The following is a 12,500-nucleotide window of genomic DNA, read 5'->3' as shown; positions in this document are numbered from 1 at the left end:
GCTCAGATCTTTCGTTTGAAGTGTATGCATCGTATCTTGTTTAACTATCGAATGATACGCCACAACAAAGTCCTAGGTATACATAAGTTCACTAAGTCAACTAAAAAGGACCACCAAGACGCTTCAGTTAAATACGAGTTCATTAGACGTGACGAAGACAAGTTTTTATTTTAATATATTCATAAAGTATTGCTATTGTTATTGATATTGTTATTGCACAAACCAGATGCACGAAGGTTGTTGATGTTTCTTTTCTCGAGAACCCAGGGGCTCATTCGAGAACGATTCACAACCGATCTTATTCTTTGTTTTGTTCTCAGCCACTATCACATTTAAGTCGTAACACGTACAGCAAAAGGTAGTAGGGTTCCTTTAACACACAGAGTTAGGCTATATACAGTTGGTAATTAAAATCGTCTTAAACATCACAATCTCTTTCAAAAATGTAAAAAAAACATCTTGTCCGGGGGGTACATCCGGGAATAAAACCTTCAGATTGTCAGAGTTCCCCACACTGTAATATTTGTCACGAATTTCCTGTTATGCAACAAGGCGTCCATTCAACTACACAGGTGTTCACGCGTCAAAGTGAGTTGCACGCCGCTTCGACAACCATTGGCCAATTACATCGCCGAGAGAGATCGCGCTAATCCAATCGATCACACCGTCTTAGGTGTGATTATCTTCCGGTTTACGTATGCAAGTTGACACATTGATTGATGTGATCCGACCGGAAGGAAACCGTTGCGTATAACCAGTTACATGTTCTAGTTGTTCGCACCATGTGAAGTTTATAAGTTCTCTCAAAGTATGAACCAAGCCCAAGCCCATGCAACTGGACTAGTACATTCTCTCTCGCTGTCGAGAAGTGAGTGTGTGATTTCAAACAAGCACATCTATCTTTGGTGCATGCTGTGCACACAAAACTAGGACTGTTATTTGGCGAGTCAGCACAAGTGAAGATGACTCAATCACGAAGGTTTAATATCTCTCTTGCCACACTGGGGGATCGAACCTTGGAGTGAAGACACCGCAGAACAAAGCGCTAACCACTTGGTCACAGACCCCTTTGAACCAGATTTGACAGCTTCTGACACTAAATCCTTTAAGCGAGAACAGAAGTTGTTTCTTTAAAACAACAGAAGAAGAATCAAGCTTAAAGCCATATGTACTCGATGACTATACACGCTAATTGCTTTACCAACAGCTGGAGACAGACTAAATTAAGTTCCCTGCAAAATATTGTGGTCTAGGACCCCTTAAATGTTGAGATATTTGAATTTTCATTTTGATCTGGATCGTCCTATTTATAGATTTGGCAACACATGTAACGTTGATGCAAGGGAGAGAACACCGCGGCTTTGTTGACATCCTCACTTTTTCAGAGGCTAGAACAAGCTGTAATGCATGTATTATGGTCCGCGCATGGTGACGTATCGTCATTATATGGTCTTATGGTGCGTTTGACATCGATTGTGGGCAAACTACACTTTGTAAACACGGGAGTGCGTTAGTATGCCTTTAAGGAAATGAAAGTGACATGAATCCTAATGGGACTCGACGGAGCTCAAACTCGACAAGGTAATTAAGCAAATAATGCTTTGCAACGTGCGAAAGCATAGGATTGTTTAAGGTTAAGGTTAAACCCCAATAATCTGTGCTTTACAGTTAGGTACAGCGGGCCTTCACTCATACTAATATCGACACACAGGCAAACGGACACACAGGCAGTCAGGCAAACAACTAGACAAACACGTAAACAGACAGACAGACACATGCACCTACACGCGCAAGCACGCACGCACGCACGTACGCACGAAAAACCTCCCACCCGACCATCCTCCCACCCACCCAGCTAACCACCTATCCCCCCCCCGCCCCCTAACAACACATGTTCGTGTCTCTGTGTGCATGTGTGTGCAACTGATTTTGCTTTTGTTTATCTTGGTTTGTTGGTCTCTGCCGCGAAAGTTGTTGGTTTCCGCTTTAAAAACAAATCTAGGTAAAAACCTGAGAAAAAAAATCCGACACCTAAAATGTCACGGTGCATTAATTTTGTCTTTAGCATCTATACGCAATACTTATAACGCCCTTGTTTTGACGTAAACTAGAGTGCTAACATTCGTCACCTTAAACACCAATTAAAACATGGGCATAATAATGCATTGTTTATTTCTGTGGACTTTCCAACTATATCTGCTGCATGCTGCACATGTACAGATTGCTATTATTTTAGGATTAAGGTCGTTTAAGATTGTGTTTGTCAATGGCCCCTGTGCGCGAACATAATACAAGCTTTTAGATTACAACAACGTACACATAACATCTATGTAGAAATAAGCACAATTTATATGTTATATGTCCGACTGTCGGTTATGTCCTAATGTTGTATACATATATATGTCTTGTATACTTGCCATTTACATATTTATTAGACATGTTGAAGGATGAATGATGATACATTGTAGACGGATGCATGTTATTGATTAAAAGCCCCACAATGATGTGCTTGGCAAATACAAAAACAAAAAACAAAACAAAAACGCGAATGTACAGAACAAAATAAATTCATTGTTTCTTATTAAAAAAAAAAAAAAAAAAAAAAAAAATATTAAGCACAATTTACTGCTTCGTTGAAATCATATAGTGTGAAATCATATAGTGTGAAATCATACAGTGTGTGCAACCTCCCTGTTTAAGACTTCCTTCTATGCGTTTACAGATGTCTTACCAACGATTTACTACAATTTACTGCATAACAGATGCTACCACGTGTTTTTGTCACAGTAAAACGCACATTCTGCGATTCACAATTGCCATAAAATATCATGTCCGTCTGAGTAAAGAAAATAGTCAAAGAAGTGTTAATGATTAACTAAAAACAACCCGCACATAAACGAAAGCCCGTGCGACGTCGCCACAGATCTTCGTAGCATTTCAATAAACGCTTCTGATGTTCTAAAAGGCACAGTCCTTCTCATGTAAACAATTGGGCTCTATATCTAAGATCTGATCAAGTTTTGACATGGGCTAGGAACACCCGCCCACTTGGACACATACCTCTAAATCAACATCCTGTTTCCCTGCTGTGCGTTGTGGGATTTTACGATGAAGTACTTTTTTGAAGGCCACTGGTGTGAATCTACGAAATTAATATTTTTGCCTCATCCTGCAAAGACAGCAATTAGGATGCTTTTTTTTTATTTTTTTTTTTTAGCGATTCATTCAAGAAACACACACAAAACATATCCCGGTAGCCCTGATTCGTTCAAGAAACAAACACACATGTATCAGAAGGTCATTGACTTGTGGCACTCTCAACTGTGACGTGAACGCTCGAGACTCCAGCGCCATCTTGATGTAAAAAAAAAAAACACACCTGAGGGATCTTGCTGTCATGATCTTATCACGAAATAGGGACAACCGAAAGTATGTTGAACAACGAGTGTGACACGGGATATAATATGCGCGCGTGTGTGTGTGTGTGTGTGTGTGTGTGTGTGTGTGTGTGTGTGTGTGTGTGTGTGTGTGTGTGTATGTGCGTGTGTGTGTGTCTGTGTGTCTGTGTGTGTTCGTGTCTCCTTGTGCAGTACTCTAGGTCAGTGAGGCGGAAAGGAAAGTGCAGCCGTCCGTTTAATGTATGCAAATGTATGCCGTTATGAGTAATGATGATGATGAAGCGGGATGCAATCCGGAAATCACGAAGACGCGAAAAGGCAGGTTGACTCATGGCTTAGAGATAGAGAGGGGGGGAGAGAGAGAGAGAGAGAGAGACGCTTTTGACGCTTTGACGCTTTGACACTTTATTGTCATTAGCTAATAAAAGCCTTATAGACAAGGTAAAACAACAATTTCTGCATCATTCATAAAAGGGGTAAAAGGACGAATGAACAAATCTTGATAACAACAAAAACATAGCAAACTAGTTTATGAGTACGAGCAAAAAAAACAAAAAACACACCGACACGAAAGCCATAGGTAAACAAAAATATCTAAGACTAAGGGTAAAAAGCAAGGTATAGTATGTACACACAAAGGAAAATACTGATCCAACAGTTAACACACACTCATAAAACCAATCAATCTGCAGACCACACATATATATTTAAAACCAATAAACCACTAGTCGGCGTTACCCTTGCGTGACTAGTAGGGGAACATGTCTAAATACATATCTATACAAAAACAACAATGGCTGCAGACGAACAAACAAACACACACACACACACACACACACACACACACACACACACACACACACACACACACACACACACATATATACGCTTATATAGACTACACCCGCACACGTGTAAATCCACGCGTATACATGTACACGCAACCCGAATTAAATGAGAAGACCATCCAGTCCAACATTTGCGTACGTAAAAATTACGTTATATACATCATTTCAGCTTGACTCATCTAGTTTCTTTTTGCGCATGTTTAGTGCCTTAGAAATAAATTGTGCAGTTGCTTCGAGTACACTTTCTTCATCCAGGGCTAGTATACGGGTTACATCTTCCATTGAGGCTGGTTTAGAACAACTGTTTAACACGTTACACTTTGCACGGATATCAGCATAGGCTGTACAGTGGAAAAGAAAGTGTACCTCGTCATCACAGCCTCCATCACACATCGGGCATGCACTGTCGCGTGCCTGTTGTATTAAAAACCACTGAGCATTGCTTCCCAGCCCACAGGCTCTTAACCGAAATCTAGCAAGCGCATCTCTTTTCCATTTGTTTGCTATACATAATATGTACTTCTCAGGCTGAAAAACACTTTTAAAAGAATAAAACCATTGATACTTCTCGTTTGTCACCATTTCCCAATGCCAGTTTTGTTTATACATACAAATCAGTCGATCTTTAAACTGGGAAACAAAACCTTTATCGTAGCCAGCCCCTTGGCACAGCCAAACAATGCCAAACCCGTTTTCAGTTAACACCTTCTTAACTTTGGAAACCCAGTTGTGCTTGCCAGATTCATGTTGCAAAAGGAGCATTTCATAGGTCTGTTTACAAATTCTGGTTTGCGGAAGTCTTGTTAACTTTAGCCAATATTTCACACATTTGACAACAATTCTTATGAAAAGTGGGTATCTGCCTATTTCCCCGTACGCCATTGTATTTGAGGAATGCAGCGGAACATTTAAAAACCTTTTGATAGCAAAAGTGTGAACTTGCTCAATTGGCTTGACGCCCTCTAGCCCCCAAACTTCGGCTGCGTATGTTAAAATGGGTTCTACCTGCACATCAAACATCTTCCAAAACACCAATGGATCAGCAACATTCAGTTTTCTCATTGTTCTCTGTATCTCAATGACTGCTTTCTTTCCCTTTCTGGACATCTCACTCAAAGCAACATTTACACTCAGTTTTGTAGTAAACAACAAGCCGAGGTATTTGTACGAGTTGGTTACTCGGACTGCCTCGCCACCATAGGACCATTTCTCGTGGGCTGCAAGGTGGCCTCCCATACGGAACACCATGACATCAGTTTTATCCAAGTTAACTGATAAGCACAGGCGATCTGCTTCTCTTTTTAAATTGTTCAGTTGGTTTTGTAAACCTATGACAGAATTAGACATCAAAACAACATCGTCAGCGAAAAGTAGCAAGAATATCTCCGTCGCACCAGGTATCAACTGTATACCATGTCTTCCCTTACAGGACACTTCTGTTGCCAGTTCATTAATAAAGAAGGAGAACATCAAAGGGCTCAATAAACATCCTTGTTTCACCCCTCTTGGACATTCAAAATAATCAGAATAATTACATCGGTCACGCACACATGCTTTCACTGATGTGTAAACGGCTGTTAGGGCCTTATACATTTTCCCGTTTACACCACTTTTCCTCAAAACCTCCCATAATGCATTCCTGTTCACAGAGTCAAATGCCTTCTTAAAATCTACAAAGGCTATGTACAGTTTAGTATTCTTTAATAAATGCTTCTGAACAATGCCATATAACGAAAAAATATGATCAACAGTACTGTAACTTGACCTGAAACCGGCTTGTTCCTCAATTAATTTTTCCTCTTTCTCAGCCCACTTGGTCAATCTCTTGTTGAGAATGTGTGTATAAACCTTGCTTACAACACTGGTCAAGGCTATGCCACGGTAATTATCCGGTACATTCACTTCTCCTTTCTTATGAATTGGTATGATAATTGATCTTGACCACTCTTCAGGGAATGATCCCGTGTCAAACAACATGTTGAACAGATCAACAAGAAAGTCCAATACTGTGTCATTGGCATGCTTCAACATTTGGCTCACAATCATATCTGGCCCAGCACTCTTTCCTACTTTTAAATTACGGATACTGTCAATCACTTCTTGCTTTGAAATGTTTTCGCTAAATAATTCATCAACTACTTCCTCCTCAACTTCATCGGTATCCTTTTCAACTCCAGACACAAAATCAACAGTGTTAAAAACCTCATAAAAATGTTCGTACCACTGTTCACTTGAGATGCCATGGAAGATTGCTTTCTTTGCGTTCAATGACCGAATAGTTTGCCAAAACACTTTTGGGTCTTTTATGGAATTTTTCAACTTGGCAAGTCTTTCCAAATCAAAATCAAGTTTCTTTCTATACAACAATTCCTTGTACTCTTGTACAGAGAGAGACAGACAGACAGAGAGAGAGAGAGAGAGAGAGAGAGAGAGAGAGAGAGAGAGAGAGAGAGAGAGAGAGAGAGAGAGAGAGAGAGAGAGAGAGAGAGAGAGAGAGAGAGAGAGAGAGAGAGGGAGAGAGAGAGGGAGAGAGAGAGGGGGAGAGAGAGAGAGAGAGAGGGAGAGAGAGAGGGGGAGAGAGAGAGAGGGAAAGAGAGAGAGAGGGAGAGAGAGAGGGAGAGATAAAGAGAGGGAGAGAGTAGGCTAGTGTACTTTAGCTGAGAAATGCACACTAAACTGAAGTGTTCCACTTTTGAACATACTTTCTGTAACGCGTTTTGACCAAGTGTACACAATTCTACTAGCAAAGTTCAACACATGGCAAACCCTATATAGTGTTCAGATGAACACTGGTGTTCACGACGTGCACTACTTTTGCTCGTAGAACTATTTATTATGTCATTTTTTTCTCTTGGGGCGTGGCGAAGCAGCTAGGACTGTCGGGGAGAGAGACGAATTGCAGACCGACAGACAGACAGACAGATAGACAGACAGTGAGACAAAGAAATACAAGTAGACAGAACACAAATCTAAATTCGAAGAAAGATGAAAGAATACAAAATTCGACTTTTAATTAAACAAAACAAAAAAGTTACTGACTTCTACAGTTACTGAAGAGCAACAACACAAAGTTTTGCCGGCAAAGGGTTTCATGGTTTTGACTCTCCTTTCAAAGTACACAACAATAAAAAATTAAAAAAATAAAAACATCGGCAGGAAATCAGAGTTAAAGCCAACATGTATCCCGCAATTTCCGAGTGGCTTGAGGTATAAAATCCTTGGCGGAGCTCGAGTTTACACCAGCCATTCGGTTTGGGTTGCTTTTTCGACGGTTGAATGTGAGTCATGCCGTCAGGGGGCGCCGTTTTTGAGGGTAGGCGTGGTCACGGGCCTGAGACGTCATGCCCGGGTGTTGCTCAGATTCCAGAAACGCATTTTTCAGCGAAGGGGGGACTGGTCTTCAGATATGCGCGTATTTCTGACCCAGAGGCTGCTGTTTGACATCTGGGCTGTGCCACTGAGAAAGTATCCTTAGCTTTTTGTGCTCAGTGTATATGTATGTAATACATGCTTTTGTTTTGTTTTGTGTTTTTACAAAAGATGCATGGCATAATGGTATTGCCAATTTATTTCGGCTGTATATTATCGTTGTCCGCTTATTGTATACATATTATCTGTCTGATTTCTTACCTGATTTTGTTAAACCTATTTTTGTTTTGTTTGTATGTATGGAAGTGTATATTCCAATTTATTTTGGTTGTATAGTATTGTTGTATTTGTCCGCTCAATTTGTATACATATATTAACTGTCTGATTTGTTACCTTTTTTGGTTAAAGTTATATCTTTGTTTCAAAGCGCTCTGGGTCCAAAACAATAAAATACTTGACTTGACTTACTTGACTTGACATTATAGCCTTCTGCACCGTGTACGTAAAATGTAAAGCTGGAGTTTAATGACTGTGTCGCATAAAGGAAAGAGCGCGGCTGTAAAGACAGTACAGGAGTAATGGTAGTGCAGAAGCAAATTAATGGCACACCAGACGATGAAAATAGACAAAAATGAAATGAAACATAATTGTTTTGCACCGTCTAAAAATGCTCATCGAAAGTACAGGTTCATTTCTCTTGTCGGCTACCCTTTTGAAACAAGCAATCTCCTTCTTTCATTTGCACTAGCTTTCTTTCTTCTTGACATTTCACTTGAATCAACACAGACAGAACTCTTTAAAAACAGAGGCTGTCTGAAGAACACTAAATTCAGGTAAAATTCTACGTGCAATATCTAACACAGGGCGTAAAATGGTACCGTGCACACATCTTACCGACAGAAAGAAATCACGAGAACAGCAATTTTCAAACCCACTCACTTTCAGATTCAAATCAATGTTTAAATGAACTGATCATAACTCCCACATGTGAAGCCCCAAGTATTTCGTACCTAGCTTCGACTGAAATCACGTTTATTAACTCCAAATGCTCAGCTGCACACCTGTGCAAAACGCCAACTGAGAAAGAAACCGAACATATCTTAGGTCTTCCGGTCATCCACCAAACTGCATCACTGAATTGCACACATACATCTAATGTCTTCTGACCCATGATTCCACTGCATTGCTGAATTGCACATATACATCTTATGTCTTCTGACCCATGATTCCACTGCATTGCTGAATTGCACATATACATCTCATATCTTCTGACCCATGATTCCACTGCATTGCTGAATTGCACACATACATCTTATGTCTTCTGACCCATGATTCCACTGCATTGCTGAATTGCACACATACATCTCATATCTTCTGACCCATGATTCCACTGCATTGCTGAATTGCACATATACATCTCATATCTTCTGACCCATGATTCCACTGCATTGCTGAATTGCACACATACATCTCATATCTTCTGACCCATGATTCCACTGCATTGCTGAATTGCACATATACATCTCATATCTTCTGACCCATGATTCCACTGCATTGCTGAATTGCACATATACATCTCATATCTTCTGACCCATGATTCCACTGCATTGCTGAATTGCACATATACATCTCATATCTTCTGACCCATGATTCCACTGCATTGCTGAATTGCACATATACATCTTATGTCTTCTGACCCATGATTCCACTGCATCACTGAATTGCACACATACATCTCATATCTTCTGACCCATGATTCCACTGCATTGCTGAATTGCACACATACATCTCATATCTTCTGACCCATGATTCCACTGCATTGCTGAATTGCACACATACATCTCATATCTTCTGACCCATGATTCCACTGCATTGCTGAATTGCACACATACATCTCATATCTTCTGACCCATGATTCCACTGCATTGCTGAATTGCACACATACATCTCATATCTTCTGACCCATGATTCCACTGCATTGCTGAATTGCACACATACATCTCATATCTTCTGACCCATGATTCCACTGCATTGCTGAATTGCACACATACATCTCATATCTTCTGACCCATGATTCCACTGCATCACTGAATCGCACACATACATCTTATGTCTTCTGACTCATGATTACCTTGCATCACTGAAACGCAAACACGCCAGGTACATCTTATGTCCTCTGAGACGCACACATACGACCATGACGAATCCGTTGCAGTACTTCCAGATGATATCAAAATGGCTGACGTACGTAGATCTGTAGGCTACTTCAACAGAATCACTAATAAGTAAGCAGTGGACCGACCCCTGTCCTTTAGCATGTCCAGGGAGGTAACAGAACGAACGGGTCCGCATAGATTATTGAACTCAGTGTCTTATGCGCATTTCCGCAGTGTTTTCTTCTATTCTACTGCTTTCTGTTCTACCCAACGGTCTTAATTCCTGTACAAGTATCCGCTGACACTGCGCACAATAAAACCAGAAACAGTCACGTCGAAGTCTTTGACTCGAACGCGTTGCGGCTTTGTGCTGCGTTGTCGTCAATAAAACAAATTTCAATGTCTCCAGTGTCTGTTTGCTACGACGAACAGCAGTAAGAATGTGTTGGACCAGGGTTGTACATGCGGACGGAAAAAGAGTGAGTGTGTGGGGGGGCGGGAGGTGAAGGGGTGGGGGTGGTGTGGGATAAAGGACTGATCTAAGTCCTAGTGGGTATGGATACAAGGACGATTACAGGATCTAAGTGTAGAGTAGGTAAAGCTCTCCGGACACACACACACACACACACACACACACACACACGTACAAACACACACACAAACACACACACAAACACACACACACACACACACACACACACACACGTACAAACACACACACAAACACACACACACACACACACAAACACACACACACAAACACACACACACACACACACACACACACACGCACACACACACACCACACACATGTACATACATAGAGGCAAACATAGACTTGGACACTCATACACACACAGGCTTTATTTGCAATCATTTGTTTACAAGTGGTTGCCCATTTTGTCACAGATGGACTAACCTTCAACAATTCAAGGTCGGAGTGTAAATGAGAATTAAATTTAAGAAACAAAACCAAAACATAACGAAAAAATTATGCATCTTCAATCCCCGCATTCTCCTAACTGCGTACCACCCCCACCCCCCTCTCCCCCTCCCTCTCCCCACAAAACCCCTCCCACCTTCCCAGCAACTGCGTTGTCCTTCTGCGTGCGGAAAAGTCATTTGCGTTTCCACAAAACACGCGTCTCCCACTTAAAACAACTTATCTTCTCAACTGATCAGCAGGTGTCAGCCCCACAAAAAGATCGATCGAAATTCGATCAGGTCTCCGCCGAAATTGATGTGATGTTTTGTCAGATAAAGTTCCCTTCGCAACAAAGAATCTCTATGTCGCACCCGAGAAGCACCACCTGAACACAAAAGATGTAACAAAATAAGTTGAGCAAAAAAAGCTGAAAACCTCTTGTAAAAGGTGATTGCTTAAAGGCCCAGTACCTCCCGTGTAAACGATCATGACCACAATATCACTCACAATGAAGCAGAGCTCTTTCTTAAAGGTACTGAACTTGTCAAATCCAGGTGCACGGAGCCCCTGGGGCTTTTAGTCATACCTCAGGCAGCTATCCGTTAGAAGAACTACCAAGTTTCATTGACTTGCACCCAAAGAGTCAAGAACTGCGATTTTTTTACGAATTAATTTCGTACTCGGACCCGGCTGGTCTGGACCTATTTTTGGATCTAAATTTAGATCAGGTAGATCACCACATCATGCACAAAAAGACACGTCACTAGCAAACTATGTCAGACGTCATCATGAGTTTGTGTAAAACAAAATGGAGGCCGGAATCACTCAAGTTAAATCGAACTCCGACCAAACACCACGTAATAATTAGGTTAATTTATGCACTCGCGTGAACAAGAAACTGTCGAGCTTCACAGATGTCGTCGTTGGGTAGTTTTGGGTTTGTTTTACTACCATAGGAGGATTTTTGAACTGTAAATGCACTCAGCTGCAACAAAAACGCAAAACGAATGCTGTGAGCTGCACTGTGCCTTGAAGATCTGAGAAACAAAGGGGCGTAATGCGCTCTAAGTGAATGCGACATGTGCAGAACTAAACTCCTGGCAGCCGAGAGAAAAAAAATGTTAAAGCTGGTTCTTGTGTATGATTGTGTACGTAAGTGTTAGTTTGAGTGCCTTAGAGAATGAGGAACATATATGAGCTTTGTGGCGATCATCCTTTTTTTAGGAAGACAGTCGCTTGTTTAGATGAAAATGTCCACCAAAATACCCGTGTGACTTGGAATAATAGGCCGTGAAAAGTAGGATATGCGCCGAAATGGCTGCGATCTGCTGGCCAATGTGAATGCGTGATGCATTGTGTAAAAAAAAAATCCATCTCACACGGCATAAATAAATCCCTGCGCCTTGAATATGTGCGCGATATAAATTGCATAAAATAAAAAAATTTAAAAAATAAAAAATAAATACCCTCAGTTGGGTAAACAAATGAAATAAGCCTAAATCAGAGCAGTTGTAAACAGCCATGTTTAACATAATTATTATTTGAATTTTTTTCGTTTCTTTTTCATGCTTACTATTGAGTGCCGTGTCTCTGTTTGTGTTGTTGCCTTGTCATCTTCATGCAATTGATGCGTAAGTGTATATGAGTGTGCCTGAGTTGTTAATGCGAAAGTATGTGTATGTGTGCGCCTGGAGTCGCCTTGTGGTGAGATATGTGCGCGTTATAAATTCTCGTATTAGTAGTAGTATTAGTAGTAGTAGTAGTAGTAGTAGTAGTAGTAGTAGTAGTAGTAGTAGTAGTAGTA

This window comes from Littorina saxatilis, linkage group LG1 (assembly GCF_037325665.1).
Source record: "Littorina saxatilis isolate snail1 linkage group LG1, US_GU_Lsax_2.0, whole genome shotgun sequence".
NCBI lineage: Eukaryota > Metazoa > Mollusca > Gastropoda > Littorinimorpha > Littorinidae > Littorina > Littorina saxatilis.
The sequence above is the reverse complement of the archived record's forward strand: the minus strand, read 5'-3'. Positions refer to the sequence as shown.